This window comes from Ambystoma mexicanum, chromosome 10 (assembly GCF_040938575.1).
Source record: "Ambystoma mexicanum isolate Mex_15411 chromosome 10, UKY_AmexF1_1, whole genome shotgun sequence".
Lineage (NCBI taxonomy): Eukaryota > Metazoa > Chordata > Amphibia > Caudata > Ambystomatidae > Ambystoma > Ambystoma mexicanum.
Window position 1 is genome coordinate 1,480,264,764 of NC_090932.1, and position 16,680 is coordinate 1,480,281,443.

A 16,680-nucleotide genomic window follows, 5' to 3' on the forward strand; every position below is an offset into this window, starting at 1 on the left:
ACTGCGATCTTGGGTGAGAAATTCCCCCACTGCCGAACAAAAAGCACCTTGGGGTAAAAACGTTCAAACGGAGTTTAAGAAATGAAAAGGCTAAAACTTTAAGCCATTAATTTTTTTTTTCTATAGAAAGCACAGATTCCGACATCAAGGCGCGTCATTTTTCAGTGTGCCCTATGGAAAAATATAAAAACAATTAAGCTTACCTTATTCTCGTGTCAGGTTGATTTGCCTGCCAACTGCCTCCCTGCATCTGACCCTGCAGTGATGTCTGGCTCAGGTAGTCCTTTTCTGGTCGTCGTGACTTGCAAAACACGGGCTGCCCTCTGCACGTGGGAGAAAGTTTCGGCTGTTTATGTATACCCATAGAATCCCACGTCCACATGGAGTGGTGCTGCTCAGTCTCAAAATGCTGCATTAACTGACACTACGTTTAGTGTGCTGCCTTGCCTGTGATAGTACCAGCCCTGTCCCCTGTTTGCAGCCTGGTGCCGGCGGCAGCAGCAGAGTCGGATACCAGGTGGTTCCGTGAAGTTTGGCACCAGGTCAGGCCTGGGTCGCGAGTGGCACTGGCATGTGTGGCAGCGCTGGCTGGCACCTGCGCATTACGAACTGAGCATTGCATGTGCCCCTCTGCTCTGTCTGTTCGTTAGAAGTACCAGGCATCCCACGATGTTCAAAGGGACGTTGTGGAGAAAGCAGAGCAGGCAGCCGATGAACAAGAAGAGTTTCCTGCTACTGCCTTGGCAGAAGGAGCAGATTCATCCGGTGAGACAGCCTTCCCCTCAGCTGTGTCATACCTTTGTCCCTGTTGCTGTTGATACCCCTCTTGACCCCTGCACTTGGGCTGCCTCCTCGGATATGATCGCATTTTAGGCCTTTTGTGTGCAGCATACCAGCGCTCCCATGGAGTCCGGGACACATGGGCTCAGAGTAGTTGCTAGGGGTGGGGGCTATGGGGGCTGTAGCTTCTGGTCTTTTGGTTGTAGCCCCGGATAGAATCTCAGGAGCTACAACCAAAAGGCTAGCTAGCCCCCAGTCCTGACAATTCCGACATTAACCTAGCCCCGGGTCTTTTCCAGGCCTAGCAACACCCCTGCATGGGCTCATGAAGCGCCTTAAAACTCTGTTAAGCAACACCAGCGCTGATCCTTAATCAGATACATTCCAAATCCTCTGCAGAGCAGGGATAACGGTCCATCATATCTGTGACCATAGGCGAAGCACCAATGGCTGCGTTGCTAGTCCGGCCATCAAAGTAAACATCACACATTTTACATACATGAGAATGTAAGAGTTTGGCTGAGAATGTAGATGAGTGTGGCTTTTTGGCTTTGAAGGATAAGTGCATATTCACAAGGTTGGTTGGTGGGCTGTTCAGGGATTAAGTACCACCCGCCTTGCATTGCCCACAGTGAGTAATTCTACACAGAACCCAGGAACTGGCAAGACCACCCGCAGGTGAAGAAATCACTGCAAGTCTGGCTAAAGCCAAAGAGCTCACTTTTCCACTCCCCTCATTCTGTATTTGGGGAGAGCCCTAGCTGCCCAGGATCACCTCCAAGTGCATTTGAGGCCTTGAAATACGGTGTACTTGACTATCGAGCATCACAAATAAACTTAAAGACATGAATAACTTCTGGGAGCCTTCCATAAATGCAGTGTTGGGAACTGCAAGGCTCTGTTTATTGGCGATTTACAGAGTGGGCAGTGATCACAAGTCCTCGATCATCTGGTGATTTGTTTGATAGTAATTCCTAAATGAGTTCGTGAGTAGTGCATTTGCTAAATGGAAGGGTCTACTTTTCCAAAAAAGCCACGACAACCGCTGAAAAAGCATTGGCAATGCCAAAACTCAACTTTTGTGTAGGGTAGCAGTGGGTATTTGCCAGGTACTGGTATAATGGTACTAACTGGTAATTATTGGCAGGTGCTGTAAAAGGATGAGATTACCTGGACATATAGCAGTAGTGCCTGGTAAATTATTATTTAATATCTATAAGCAGGCCAAACCTGTTGGCAATGCTTGCTTTTAACAGAACTTTAGTGAAGGACATGCACACTGCATATAAATCAAGTGGCTGAAGGCACCCTTGGTCAAGTTTTGTATTCCACCAGGAGTGCATGTAGAGATCCAATTAAGTCATTTATCTGCAGAAGACTCCATTGAAATGACTGACAGGTATTTCAACCAAAGGTTTATGCTACTTCTTGATAAGGTTAGCTCAAAGAGATCCCAGCAGAATGCGATTATAGCGGGTAGAGGCATAAAGCGGGTGGAATGGCCATGGGGAGTCAATGGGTGAACAAATAACCAAACACCCACACGTTTTGTCTCAACACATCCCATCACCCTCTTAGCTGTATTCCAATGCAATAGTTTCAGGGTATAGGTGGTGCTTAGGATTCCCTGCTAGAAAAATAAAATGTCAATGTCTTCTCTATTGGCACACCAATAATTGTTTGGTGTGCCAATAGAGAAGACATTGGCAATAATCAAACCCTGTGGCCTAAATAAGCTCAATTTAAACTAACTTGACAGTTTTTGCACTTTGGTGCATCAGTGCAGAGGGTCTCCTAGGGAGAATGTCACTCAATTGTCCAGTCGTCTCGATCTGCCACTGCTTGCAACCACAAGATACAGAACCACCGTCCCCATCCGTCCATGCCTAGACCTGAGGTGTGTTGCACAATTACAGTATTCACGTTGGTGCTTTATCAACTGCTTCCATCACCTACATTATAAATGCAATCCTGATTTCATCCGCTGTCCGATTCCCAGTGTAATGGCAGGAGCAGGTATGACTCTTTATCACACAAACCTTCAATGCATTTATGCTGCCGCTATGCAAAATATGGTGGCCCATTAAAGACAAGCAGGCTGGTGCTTCAGAGTGGGCGCACCATGCCTGGTGAGAAGTCTGGCCAAGGGTGGCTCCCTCCAAAATCAACTTGGTGCCAGCTCCCACTCTGCCACTGTTGTGATGAGGTGCTGGTTGCTAGAGTGTTTAAGTGTTATATTTGGATCCATCCTGTATCTTTTATGAAATATTGTACCCCCTTGTGCCTGTCGCCTTTATCTTTCCGGGTGTGTCCGAGGGATGTAATAGTGAGTATTGGCCCTTGCCTGCTTTGGGAAGAGTGGTAATGTGGTACCCTGTGCTGGGAAAGTACTCACATGTCACTCTGGAGGGTCGTCATTTGTTGGCCTGGCCACTATAAACCCATTGGCCGTCCCGTAGCCGGGCACGAGGCTCTGGACCTCCCTGTAGCGCTGAATGTTTCCCACAGAATTGCCTTGGGTGATTTTGGCTTGTAGGTGGCTGACCCCTCAGATGCTGTGGCAAAAGCTGTAATTCACATTGTTGGTATTGTGGCGTTCTCTTGATAGATATGACTTATACCAGAGGCACTGCATTCTACGCAAATGAGGTGGTGGGTCTCAGGTTCACCGTATCTGACGTGAGAGAGTTATGGAGCTGGCTTGTTACTACTGAGCACAGGCATCCACGCGTTATTCTTCGTTTACTCTGGACAACAGACTCCATGACAACAGAGTGATGTGTGGTGTTGTGCTTCGCTCTGGTATCACCTACACAGGCCATCTCTGGAAAATGTTCCTGGAAAGGATTCTGACAGTTCCCTGGTACTCCAGTGTCCTGCAGATGTTGAGACATGAATTCTGAATGAAGTATCCTTGAAGCTGTACGAAACAGAATGAGGGTGACCTGATATTTAGAAAAGGTGTCATAAATGCACATAGTCCAGTGTGAGGGCAGAGTAGGTCAACCTGAGGACATCCTTCACAATGAGGGCTTGAGGGTTGTTGGCCTCCTGGTACATCCTGGTTAGCCCTCCACCATATCATTATTGGTTGTGGCTATTGGATGGAACTGAAAGTGCAACCTATAAGCTGAAACTATTGTCACGGGGAGGGGAGATATAGGAGATGGGATCCGGGGAGATGAAGTTTATCTTTATGAAGATAGTGACATGTTCTTAACATTAACATATGCAACAAAAGTGCATAACAATGAGCTGGAAGTTTGTAACACAATTTCCATACCTAACTTAGTTCATTACACAACTTCTTTCAGTGTGTGTCTGAAAGTGGTGAAAGTACAGTGGTGTTAAAATGTATTGTTTCAGGCTTCTATTATTTAGCATTCTGGGAATATATTTTTTATTTTATTAGCATTTAGTTTATTTCAAACTTTTAAGAACCTACAAATTGAAAACTTAAAATATTTGTACCAAATAAATCTTGGTAGGTGTGCAGTCAAGTGATTGCTTGGGCCGTTCAGAATTGTGCCCCAATGAGTGAAACTCTTTTCTATGCCCTGTTATGCTATGTTATAGACTCTGAATAGCACACCTTCCATTTTCAGTTTCTAGGCGCTGTAGGATCTGCAAGAGGAAGGGAAGGCAACTAATTTAGTAGTGGGGAGCAGGACAAGATTGCTTTGATACAGTGTTAATATGTGAAGATCTGAAAAGATAAGGCTCTCTGTGGGGTGTATTTGCTTTAGACATTCGGGGTCGTCACAAGTTTGGTGGTAACCCTTAAATGCAGCGGTAATGCATTACCGCTGCACTTAAGGGTCCACCAAATCACTGGTTTGTCAGGATTTACCCCCAGCTGTCAACTGGCGGTAAATCCGCCATGAATTTGCCAAATTTCGGCGCGATAACCACACGGTAATATCGCTGACGGTAGTCGCGCCAAGAATTCCCCATTGGCAATGGGGAATGACCAAATGGGCCCAATGTGGAATTCCCGTTCCGCCAAACCCGTGATCCGGTGCAAATAGCGCCGGGGGGGTTGGCGGTAAAGCTATTGACGCGAGCGGTATCCCGGCGGGAATACTGCCGGGAAACTGCCCAACTCGTGATGAGGCCCAATGTGTGACCCGCTTGTGGGAGTGGTTAATGTGTACTAGAGGTTCTTAAGGTAATTGTGTGGTTGCCTGTGGTGTCTGTCAGAGCAGTGCTTAAGCACCAAGATGCCTTAGGGCATACATGTGCGTTTTTAACAAGTTCTGTTAACATAACATAACACAACATTAAGGAGCGTAGAAAGTTATGCTGGTGCATCTGTGATGGGTTAGTGTGCCGTTTAGGAAGTTATCTGCACCTTCTGGTGGTGTACATTTGGTGGTGTGATGTTCTTTCTCAGTGGAAAGCTTGTTTGTCAAAACATGGATGTGACTTTGGATGAGCACTCTTTAATACACAGTTAACAATATATTTATTTAGGTTCATCTTATTCATTTCATGCATATTAATATGCCCAAATATTCAAACGCACAATACACATACCGACTATGCTATACCCGTGTGGCCGATGAACACCCTCCCAACAAGCATCAAATGTCAGAATCACCTCTGAAGCTATCACAGTTGTCATCAATTACTCCTCCAGTGATTAAGTGGGATGTTGAAGCCCCGATGATGCATATGTTTTCATGCTTATTTTATAGTCCGCAAAAAGAATGTGGCAACAAAATCTTTTTGGCTAAAACCAATGACTGACCTCATTTTGCCAACAATGTAAATTGCTTGCAGGGGATCCCCAAAGTTACTAGTGCACCTATCCGCTTAGGGGTCCACTGCACACAATTATGATTGTTCACGAGGCAAAGGGGAAAAGGAGGTAAACTTGCTTTTACTCTTTCATTTTCCTCTGTCTCCTATGCAGGCAGCGTTTCCTAACGGATTCCTATGAGAGCAGGTGAAACCAAGGTGAATTCTATAGTAATCCATTTCTTGTAGGGCGGGTGTTAAGCCTGGATCCCGCCAATTCCGGGGTCCCATCAACCGCTCCACAATAAGGCACAGAAGTGCACCTGTGTCTGAGTGGGGATATTTGCAACTTTTAAGCACTCCCTCTGAGCTGTTCAAAAGTGCGAGGGTCCCCCATTGTCAAAGGCCCCCTTCTGTGGCCTAATTACCATCAGACAGGGTTTGGTGAACAACTGACAATCATAACCCCTGGCAATTGCTCTGGAAAGTTTTTGGCCCATCATTACTGCTTCAGTCATGTTTGCTCCGACATCGCCTAATACACCCCAGGACTTGGCTTTGAATCTCAGGAATTTTGGTCCAATCTAGGAGTCTCGGGATATTTCCTAGCTTAGCCCACATTTCTTCCAAATACAGCAGAATATTGTATAAAGTCTGACTACGGTTGCTGTATTCTTTGCCTGACAGTTTCGGCGATAACTAATGCCTTTCATAATGGTGTTTATACGGTGTCGGCACAAAAGTCTGAATTTAAAAAACAAATGGACAGCAATTGCAAAAGCGATTAACATATTTTTATTGCTCGGAAATGTAACTGAGTAAGTTTGCTTGGTGGCTTCATTGCCATAAAGCATGTGTAGAGAGTAAAAACACGCTGTGGCACCTGTGGAACGAATTGGGCTGGGGTAGTAAGAGCATTGGGAGCTAGAGCAGTGCAAGACTGCGCTGCTGTGCTTTTGGAACTGGATGTACTCGGTGTTCAGGGCAAGCTTCTTTATCTTTTTTGGTGTGCAGCCTTTTGGGATGTGGCCTGGGTTTGTGCCCTAAAGTGGAAAGGTATCTCGTCTGTGTCTGTTATGGTATGTTTGAGCATTATGGTTATGTGGGGGGCGGTCTGCTAGTTGGGGTCTTTGCTTCAAGCTTGAGTGTGTGCAGTGAACAGCATCAGCTCATGTCGTCGGCCCTGTCCTTTGTGGAGGTTCTTGTCGTCCCATTTGGTGAAGTGTGTTTGGTGGTACGGTGAGGTGTGATGTCAGCTGTGGTGGGAGACTGGGCTAGTAAGGTGCAATGAGGATATAAGGAAACGCATACCACAGCTTGTTTTACCAAGGAAAATAGCAGTGTGAATAGCACTGAAGGGTGCAAATGGCAATGTGATTTAACATGGAGAATGTATTGCTGCAAGTCCTCTACTTCCCACATGTATAATTAAGCAATATGCCCCGAGCGGCGGGGGCATTACCAACTCAGGTAATGCCCCAGTGTCCATAGTTATAGGCCCTGAGTGAAGCGAGGGCCTTAGCAAAGGCCCCGGGGCATTACTAGAGTTGGTAATGCCCCCACCGCGAGGGGCATATAGCTATTAGTACCCCGGCCCGCAAAAACTGCGTGACCGGGGCACTAAAAGCTTTGTTTTCCCAAAACGCTGCAGCGTTTCGGAAAAAAGACATCAAAGAAAATGGCTGCCATGGAAAGGGAAAACTGAGTTAGTTTTCCCTTTCCATGGCGGCCATCGGGAGCGGACGCGCTGTAAACCGAATCCAGCGCGTCCGCTCCCGAAAAAAGTCAGTGGGGTTGGGAGGGCGGAAGGGAGGGGAAAGGGAAAAAAAACGTACCTGGGTCCCCGGCGGGGGACGATGGAAGTCTCCAGCCATGTGGAGGCTCGGAGCGGGGATGGCCCCGCTCCGAGTCTTCACACGGCTGGAGGCTTTCAACGTCCCCCTCCAGGGACCAAGGCATAGAAGGTAAGTGGGGTGCGGAGAGGAGGGAGGGAGGGAAGGAGGGGGGGGAAAGCCTTACCTCTGTCTCCGGCGGGGGGGCAAAGGTAGCCTCTCAGCCTTGGGGAGGCTCGGAGCGGGGATGGCCCTGCTTCGAGCCTCCTCATTGGCTGAGGGGCTGCCACACACCCCGCTGGGCACAAAGGCTGTAGAATCCCGACGGAGGGATTCCCGGCCTGGTAACGACTCAGTGAGGGACAATCAGAATGGCTTTCATTCTGATTGCGCCCTCGCCGGGTACTAATGTCTAGTATTGCAATATTCTGTTTGACATGCAGCAATGAGAACTTTGATTTTTGCCTCCTTGTGTGTGCTTTTGGGAACATCTTTCATCTTAGGACTCCAAGTTTATGAATTGCAAGACATTATACAAATAGTACAAGTACAAGATTTACTGAAATTTGTATACAACAATAATTTGGGAGAGAGTATGCCCAACACATGTACCGCTCTCCAGATTCTTAATCCGGTATGTTTCAGTGGCACGTAGGGAAAGAAGCTTTTTAAATCTAAAGTTATATTTGATCTTCTATGATGCAAGAAAGACTTGTTGAGCTAGCAACCTTGTCATTAGAGCATGACGTTGCTTAACACATTGATGTCAAGAACCTTGTGTCCACAGTTGCAAAAATTAAAGCTCAGAGTTAATTTCTAATGTCCATTTTCACTTATTTAACGCACATCTGGTATGAAGTAACATGCAATCCTAGATATGTGTGTTTTATGTGTCTGGGTCACCAAAGCCATCATGAATAGTACATGATGGCTTTGGTGACCCAGACAAATGTTTCATGGTTTGTCAACAGGTGGCCCAACACTTCTGCTCCTGTGTTTCTTTGGTTTTGGAGAGTCACTCACTGTTTTTCCCTTTTTTTGGTGTTTTAAAAATGCTAAGACATATTGCAAATTATTGTTGAATTAATGCATATCATAGTAAGTAAGAATTGGAACACGTTTAGTATTTTGTATCAGGTAGCGCTGCTTATGGGCTCACAGGTGTCTAGTATACATTACCAAAATCGTTTTCGCACTGTCTGTATTACCTATATACAATTTACAGAAAGGATCCACATGCTCAGCATTACATTTGTTGTTGCTATAGTATCATGGCTTGTTTAATAATCCTGTATTTATGAAACCGAGGCTTTAATTTGACTTCTAAAACATAACACTCTGAGTAGATGTGAGGCTAAGGAGCGTGCAATGGGATCCATCCACAGCAGAAGATGTGAGCAATGCATTAGGTGGAGGTAATGGGTGTGCGGCAATCGGTAACAAAATGGGGACGGTTGGTTGAGAACGGTTAGGAGTGGAGTTGGGGGTGGGGGCGGGGAGGGGCGCCAATCTGACAGTTTTTCTAGGGTGGCAGAATCCCTTGCACCGGCCCTGTCCACAGCTAGACACATGCCCCATCCTTGCTCGCCACTTTAATAGATGGGTGAGGCTCTGAAAAGACTGGATGAACAGATAAATGCTTTATTGATGACTCAAAAATAATTATTTTCACATATACATCATGAGGGTCTAGTGAAGGCGTGATAGAGAGCAGTCATGGCACTTGCCCTGCACACTGGCTCTGTGTGCTGCTTCCACCAACACGTTATTCCATCTCATGGCACTGCCAGCCTCCTGCAATTTCATTGTTTTCAATTGTGATATGGAGGCAGAGTGCGAAGTGCAGCAGGGCGTCACACTTGCCTACAGGTTGCTTGGGCACTGATCCTGCTTACATTTGACATTGAAAATATTGGATAAGTGACAATTGGAGTCGATTTTCATCTTTCTTATACTTAATTCCATACCATAGCTGGTATGATAGCTCAGTGGGTTGTGCGCTTGTGATATGCAAGTTCTCACTCTTTTCATATTTAACTGTCTCTTGCCATACCATTGCTCCATGCTATTGCTGATGTTTTTTCACCTTCCCTTTTGACGTGGACGCCATCCCCCACCCTGTCTTTTTGTGCAGCCATTTCCCGGGCTCGGCCCATGGTGGGCTCCTAGAGCCAGGCCTGACCCCACCCCCTGGCTCTGCCCTACCCATGAAATCGCTGGCTCCCCCACCTCTAACCAGATGTAGGCGGATCTTGAGTAGCATAACGCTCATGTAAGTGTATCAGATGACCAGTGCGAGAGAAACTCCAAATAACAATCCATCGGCTTGACCGCCCCAGTAACGTTGACTACCTGCCCGAAGATCCTAGGTTAAAGAATAATCATGTCAAAGACCCTGCTGAACAATGGATGGCTAGGTTGACTGGCCAGGAGTAGCTCCTGCCAGTTTAGCCGGTACACCAACCCGGCTGTTAATGGTGGTGGTGGGGGTGGGGGGGGAGAGACCGGTTTCAGAGCGAGGCAGCACCACGCTGGTGATCTCCCAGCTATTTGACACCAGCTGTGTGCGTCCCCTCTCTATGGGTGAACATCGGGCATGCTGGCAGGAGCCCCTTTGTCTACCAAGTCTATATAGAGAGTGGTGTGCCGCCAATGATCTCTGCCTTAATGCCAGTAAGGCCGAGATTCTCCTCGGCACACCAGCTCCCTTCTTTCTTGTCACTCTCTAGACGGCCTCTCTTGGGCTTTCTTCCTGCTCCCACCGGTGAGGCTAAAAACCTCGGGTTCATCTTCGACTCCTTCTCTCCTCACATCTGACTACTCTAATAAGTCACCCTACCAGCTGCACCTCCTCAGAGGTATTCTTCCTTTCCTTCTCCCAGAAGCTCACTGTCTCCAGAGCTCTGGTTCTCTGTAGACTGCACTACTGCAACAGCCTCTTTCTAAATCTGCCTGCTTCTACTCTCCACCCTCTGCAACTCATTCAGAACAGGACTGTGAGACTTGGCCTTTGCCTCAAGCCCAGGGATCGCATCTCTCCAGGACTGACATATCTGCACTGGCTCCACATGGCTGCAAGGAGTACGTTCAAAATGTTCTGCATTGTCCACAAGGACATCTGGGGCCTCAATACCTTCAACCCTCTTCCTAAATATCTTACTTCTCAAGCTCTTCACTCCCCTGCCTCCAACTCCCTCAGTCAGTCGCTTCTCCAAGCATCAAGTTGGTGGTAGTTCTTCCTTCGGCTGGGAGCCTCTGGAACAACCCCCCTGCCTCCCTGAAATTTGAGAACAATCTCCGGTTTCGGAAGCACCTCAAAACCTTCCTCTTTGCTTCTGCTTTTTCTCCTACTCTCGCCTGCTGAACTCCTGGTTGAAACTGATGTAAGAATTACAGATGTCCACAAACTTGTGGAACTCTCCCGTCCCCTGCACACCCAAAGATTATTGTATAGACAATCATTATGTTAATTATTGTAATATATTTAAAAAATGCAACTTTTAACTCCATTTACGAAAAAAAAGTAAATTTTTACTTCAGTTGTATTCACATAAAACTTAATTTGTTCTCTATAGAGTTCAAATAATGTTTTTGGTCAAATATTGATTTACAAAATGCACATCAGATCAGATTTCTCAAATGTTCAACATTCAATGTCCTTTAGGTAAACAATTGCACACATCAGGATCCTATCATATGTCCAAAAGTTTATAAATCCTAAGTAGTGCGGCTGATCCTTATGTGTTCCACTCTACATGTTTCGGGGTAGGTAGTCCCCTTCTTCAGGAGTTGTTCACCCTCTTCTGTGTGTCTTTAATAGATCTATAAAGTACAATTAATAACATTTTAGTTTCCCAAACCATCTGTGCTAATCTGTCATGATTTATTCATCAATAAATCATCACCTGGATGTCCAATTCTTCCAATGTGTTTCTTTCACTTTAAATTGGTGTCAATTTATCTTGTTTTCATTGGGTCCCGTGTTCTGGGCTGTAGAGTAGCTTAATAATCAGTCAGATAAGCTGTATAAAAAATCGGCTTGCAGAACCACGCTTAAGCCTTTAAAAAGACAATTCGTAGAGGAATAATCAATAATCACAATGTGTCCAGTTCTTATAGTTGAATACTAGGGGGAGATCGTAGTAAAACCCGTTAATTGTCACAAACAAACGATACAAAGTATTTACCTCTGTGTATGGTATCACAGAAATCTTAGTCCTTGTCCATTAATGGCTGTCACTAGTTCTTGAGGTCGCGTACACGACAACCTGCTCTTCAATGAGCATTGGTATGTGTGTTCTCACAACATATCTATGAAAAGATGAATACATGTTTTGATTCATAATCTGGTGTTAAGCATTTAGTATAGACATCAGGTCAAGAATATCTATCATGATGCAAGATATATTTCAAAAGTCTTACCCCCTGTCCAATGGTTGGGGCTTGAGATAATGGTATTCTGGCAGTAGTTGGCCCAAGTGTTAATAACTGCGTTTGCTGATATGCCTGTGGGAACACAACCCATAATTTTCATACATTTAGGCCCTAATCCATCTAATAAATGTCTAGTTACTAAGGTTATCTTCATAATAATTGTAGTAACCTCCAACTGGGAAATTTCATACCTCCAATGATGTGATCTCACTCAAAGTTGCAATGAGCAAGCCACGACGAAATGCGGCGTCTCAAAATGGCCGTTATTTAGAGTGATGCTGTCGCGTGATGACGTCCCGTTGTTGAGCGTCATGACGTAACGTCACAACCTCCTATTGTAGTTCTTATTTATGGCGAGCAGATAGTCTCCTGAGACTCAAAAATCAGTAATTTATCATGTCAGAATCTCTTTAAATTATGATTAATATTAATCATGATGTACACACAGAATACGAATGTTTAAAAAATTCAGAAAACCAATATTCGAGTTGAGTGCATCCAATGGAAGTATGCTGTGAGAAGTGTAATGGATGTAGGTTATAAGCATATTTAGAGAAGTGCTACTGCATAATGTAATGTCGGAAAGCCGATATCATTGGTCATAATGTCAGTATAGATAACTAAGGGCCAGCATAAGTAGTCTAGTAGCGTGCAATACTACAGTGCGAATCACTGTTGTGTTGTGATGGGTATCATCAACATGTGTTAAAAGACCATCCCGTGGTAATACACATGCTGTTCATTATCTGTGGGGGGGGGGCTCAGTTGCAGGGTCTCATATTTCCTCACAAGTTCTGAGAAAGAGATGAAATATTCAATTTCGTGTATTGACTACAATCATTTTCATTTGGAAAGGTGGATCCTAAATGTCAAATTTCTTAAATAGAATCGACCCCCTGTGCCTTCTAATTGTGGAGTTTTTGGCAGAAGTATGATCGGGTTCATACCATGGAGAAATGCGTTGGCTGAAACTGAACTGGTCACCTGGCTGCCCTCTGATCTTGGGCCCAGGACCCCTTCCCCGCCAGTTGCACCCATGCACTGCCTCCTTGGCATCCTCAGCAGTTGGGGGACTGTTTTCTGTATCCCTGCAGCCCCTACCAGCACTTGACACCTGATGTCTGCACTTACCCATGCACTTGCCACCAGCTGGCCGCACTTTTATTTTTGCTTTTTTGCTTATTTATCTATTTATTTTTACTGTCGTTGCCATGTACTGCACTGCCCCCCCCCCCGCACTTCCGTGTTCACAATGTCACTTGCCCTAGTAAGATCGTTGTCTGTCTTCCTTCTTTTCCCCCTCCTTGCCTCGAAACACTTGTGTATAGGCACGTTATGAATGTCTTATATCGTACAACTATCTTCTTTTGTCCCCTCGTATCAACCTGTGCTTTCGGGGGGAATGAGACAATTCGGTGGTTTGGGAGGTGCTCTGGCAAGGGTGGTGGAGAGCTGCTGCCACAAGGACTATCCATGGAATAGAAGTCAGTGAAGAAATGTGCGCTCCCATCATTGCTGCCATGCATTAGGACCTCTACACAGGTCTACAGCCACGTGGCCTGCCAAGAAGCCTTTGTTTTTTTCCTGATGGGTTGCAGATTCTGCTGTAATGTATTTAATTCCCAGGAACATCTATTTTTTGTTTTCGATTCATTGTCTGTCCACTTGTAAGTTCAGATTTCCCCCCCAGCAAGTGTCAGCAATCTATTTAGTAAAATGTTGCACAGTTCTATGCCCTGAATCGGAGCCACGTGTTTATATGGCCTGCTGTGGAACTTGCCACCATGACCTTTGTTCGGTGATGTCGACACCCATTTCGTGCCAGGTTTCCTCCTGGCTTGCTCCCTCGTCTACTGTTCAAAGGCCGCGTGTTCTCGCTTATTGTAGTATGTGTGCGTGATGTTGATGTGTGCATAGTGGGTACAGTTCCAGTTTTCGTGCTGCCTGGAATGCAAAGCCCGGGTCATTGTTTGACATCCTGCACACTTTGAATAGGGATGAAACGTCCTTCAGCAAGAACCTGGAGGCTTCCTCCTAGTAAGAATCTATTCCCAAATGAATGCTGCGGCCTGAAGCAGCTTTTGGCTATTACTAATAGGGTGCCCTGTGGTAAGAGCAGGTGAAGGGTAGATTATAGCAACCATGGATTCGTAGGGAGGGGCTCCCTTCTGGTTGCAGCCTCTACGTTTTGGGATGGCAGGTTCAACCGTCCTGACTTTCTTTTTCTTCTATCTGCAATACATCTGTCTCTGTCCTAACCTCTTCCAAATCAGGATGTTGTGCTTTTATAGGTGCCGATTTGTGGGTCTGATTTCCCATTGGCTCTGCTATGCATGATTTACCCTTGCTTAATGGTTTCACCTCCTCCCCATGTCTCCTTGTCTCCTTATCTCTTCATTTAGCATCATGTGCGGTTTGTGGTTCAGTTACGAAAATCGTCTGAGCCCTCCTGTTCGCTACAATGAAAATCTTGGTCGCCATCTTGGGATCAGGCCTTCTTGCCAACGCTGCCTGCTAGTTTAGTTTTGTAGCATTCCTTATAACTAGCAGTAGGAGGATTATTCTGTACCCTCACTGGTGTGCCAGCTCACGAGACCAAGGTACAGTTGACCTGAAGGGTTTACACCAAGTTTGACCAAACTGTGGCTGTTCGATGGGCGCGGGCGCTGTTACTCCAATGCTTCGGAGGGTTAGACATTGATATAAAGTACAGATCAGTCACCAGGCAGACCAAGTAATGTGTATGGAAAAATAGAGGTATTTATTTAACACATCTACTGTGCCGTAAACTACGATTAATGCTCGTACAATACATATAAATCAGTAGGTGTCCAAAACTGACACCACCCATTCTTAAACAGTAGTTAACATTACACAATAGCCGTATGGCTGCATTTGGAAAGTGGGAGTTGGTAGCGCTATTTCTAGTCTTGGATGACCTAAGACAAACCAATGCAAGCACAATCAATGACTTGAGAAGTCCACCCCGAGCCCTTAGACAACAGTTCAATCAAAGCCACTTGGTCATTGGTGGTTTTCAGTAGTATACATTTTCTCTCCGAAGCTATAATGGGTAAAATCAATCGACAAGTGCAGTTAGTGTCACGATCTCTAAGTTGCTATGCACGGGTTCTTTGAGGTAGAAGAGGGCAGCCACCAATCGGTTCCCAGACATTATTCCTATAGTCCGGTTCCACCACCAAAGAGAAGACTAGGATGACTGTTTGGTGGAATTTCCTTTTTGGATGTAATTCTCCCCAGCATGCGAGTCCCCCAGCACTTTTTGCTGGACTCCTGGATTTTTTTTACCAGTTCTCCTGAGTGAGTAGGAACCTTTTTCCACACTAGGTCTTTTACTGTACCTTTTTTGGTAACCTTTTTCTACCATGCTGGTTGTATCTTTTTGGAATCGTGCTTTGCGTGCTTTCCTCCAACTTGTAAGACATCTGCAATTTATTATTGCAGCACACAGCACACTCTGTGCAGTGTTGCTGGGTGCTCGTTGAGCTCCTTTTTTTATTTTCACTGTGATAACAAATGTTATCAAGGACCGTGGGATACTTTTGATCCTTACTGACCTTTTTTTTTAATTGTGGAATTGGCAGCTCCCACCTTAAAAAGCTGAGGAGACAAAACATCCCTTTTTCCACTTCTCCTGTAACTTTCCAGTTACAGTGACAAGTCCGAGTGGCTGCTGGCATTGTATGGCTTTCTACCGATTTTGTGAAACTTGCATTGCAGGTTGTATTTGCAGCTGCGGTAAGGGACACATGGTATCCTTGTCCCAAAATGGTACCGGTCTTTTTTCGCCAACTGACGATGGCTTGCCCTGTCCTGAGCCTTCCTCTGCTAACCTGGGTGGAGATGAGGGTGGGGTGGAGTCCTGCTCACTCCTTTGTCTTTTCTGAGCTCCCATTGTGAAGCCCCCCCCTCCCACAAAGGCACCAGTAACTCCTCAGGTCTTTGTTCTCCAGTGTGTCTGCTTGGATCAAGTTCTGACTGGGTACTTGAGTGCTGCATGCATGCTGATTGGCTGGGTTCCTGCATAAAAGGCGACGGTCTTGATGCTGAAGCCAGAGTCAACCACAGGAAGATCCATTCCGAAGAAGGAGGATGATTGCAGCTAGTTCCATCGACCACCAAAGCCGACTGAGTGACTCTGCTGCTGCTCCAGCCCTCTCTTCTGTGTGACAGGAACATCCAGACTGGACAACTTCCTCCCGTGGACTAGTGGGCCAAACCAGACTTGAGACCAGCTAGAGTTTGAGCCATCCTATGAAGTGCTATGACATTCCAGGGCTGCAATACCCAAATACCCTTGGACCTCTGGCACTGCTGCGGTGCATAGTCTCGTCCAGTGCGGCTCTGGCTGTAAACTTGTGGGCCTCTGTCCCTACAGAGACTCCATCCTGATCAGCTGAGTCGTGGACTGAGAGAAGGACTAAAGTCTGCCAGGTGACAACCGTCGCTGCTACAAAGCCTGTGTCGAGCCTCCACAACCAAGTGCCACGAAGATAGTCTGCTGGGCATCCCTGGAAATGTAGTGGCACCTGAGGGAAGGCTCTAGCACCCCTTCTTTTTCCTGAGTGGCATGTATGGTAAATCCAGTTCTGGCTTTACCAGATTTACTCTTACATGCACATGCACTTCCTCGTTTGCACCTTGCTGATAAGCATGCTCCTGCAGCATGCCAGGCTGGAAAACTGCTCTAAAGATGCTGCTCAGTGCAGCTGCAGAATTCTGAACTTTGGAATGCCTGGTACGCAAGCCTCCAACCGCACAACTGAGCCGCCCTGCTTCCCTATATACTCGGACCAATTGCCCAATACTGTTTTTTCCATTTATCGTTGGAACTGTTCTTGGTGTCTTTTCTGTTTTTTTGATGTGGGTGCAT

General features: G+C 46.0%; 1 protein-coding gene across 1 annotated transcript in view; it reads left to right on the forward strand.

Moving 5' to 3' along the window:
• TMEM120B (transmembrane protein 120B) overlaps positions 1-16,680 on the forward strand; it is a 267,192-nt gene that overhangs the window by 200,717 nt on the left and 49,795 nt on the right. The window lies entirely within an intron of this gene.